We start from the raw sequence: 1,488 nt of genomic DNA, 5'->3' as shown, positions 1-1,488 counted from the left end.
TCGCCCGGCTAGGCTAAATTTCTTAAGGAGTTTCTCCCCTCGAATGTGGAGAGAAATAAGCTCCAGGATTTATGATTAATTTCAGCACACTTCAAGAGGGAAAAGCAGCGTATGCCTAGCAGGGGGGTGGGGGTGTGTTCAAGTAACAGCAGTATGAGCAGAGCTATTATTCATGGGGCAACTGGGTGACACCCACAAGATACCTCCAGTGTGTCATCTCCTTTAGATCTTGCAATTAAGAGAACATATTGCAGAGTGCTGCATACTCAGGGTGTGTGTGTGTGTGTGTGTGTGTGTGTGTGTGTGCGCGCACACACGTGCCACGCACGCCCACCAGAAACAGACCCTAGGTGTCTCCCTTCCTTATTCTTCGCCTTACATTTTTTTCCATTCCATTTACTTATCTATGACTTAGTGCGTGTGCCCCACAGCTTGCACATGGACGTCAGAGGACAGGTCCTCTCCTCCCGCTTTGTGGATCCTGGACATCACACTCAGGTCAGCAGTCATGGTAATAAGCTTCTTTACCCACTGTCTTGCTAGCTTCCACCTTATTTTTTTTAATTGATTTTATTGAGCTCTACATTTTTCTCTGTTCCTCTTCCCCTCCACTTCTACCCTCTCCCATGGTCCCCATGCTCCCAATTTACTCAGTATTTCCCATGTGGATTAGAACCACGTATGTCTCTCTTAGGGTCCACCTTATTTATTTATTTAGAGGCAGAGTCTTTCACTAAACCTGGAGCTCACCAGTTTGGCAAGCTGGCTTACCAGCACCCAGCACTGAGACAGACACACGCTACCGTGCCACCGTGCCTGGTTTCTTAGATGGGGCTGGGGATCTGAACCCAGGTCCTCATGCAACAAGCACATCACTGGCAGCCATCCCTCCAGCCCCCAAACACTATCGTTTTGTGCTGTAATTTTACAAAGTACTTTTTCAAAATTATATTTTATGACATTTTAGGAACATGTTGAAACTGTTGCCTAGAAGGGAGCTGACATTTACCGTATGACTCAGATTTACATGCTGTACTTAGATGTATTATTCAAATTAAACTACTCAGATATATAAAGACAGGAAAAAGATTAAAATTTGTTACATGCCAGGGAGCCAGTTATAATACAGCGATAAGGAACTTGAAGAGGAGAGCAGTTGTGTTACCTTCTCAGTGTGGGATTTGTTGCCTCCATCCTGCCATTTCTCGTCAATAAAAACCATCTGACGAGCCTGTGTTATACACGGCCCTGACGTATGGGACTCAAGAAGGAGAGGCGCTGTCATGCAGCAATGACTCTATCCACAGAGAGCTCAGCTGAGCTTGCTCACTAAGGCCGCCTCACACTAAACACAAAGCATTCCTGCAAACTAGTTATGGAGTAACTACTCTATTTCTCTAGCTAGGCTGCAGGCAAACCATTCACCAGTCTCTCCATAAACTTACAGTAAGTGCTGGCTGTCTAGCTTAGAAATCAAATTTTATGAGC

This window comes from Microtus ochrogaster, linkage group LG3 (genome assembly GCF_000317375.1).
Source record: "Microtus ochrogaster isolate Prairie Vole_2 linkage group LG3, MicOch1.0, whole genome shotgun sequence".
Classification (NCBI taxonomy): Eukaryota; Metazoa; Chordata; class Mammalia; order Rodentia; family Cricetidae; genus Microtus; species Microtus ochrogaster.
Note: the sequence above shows the minus strand (reverse complement) of the source record.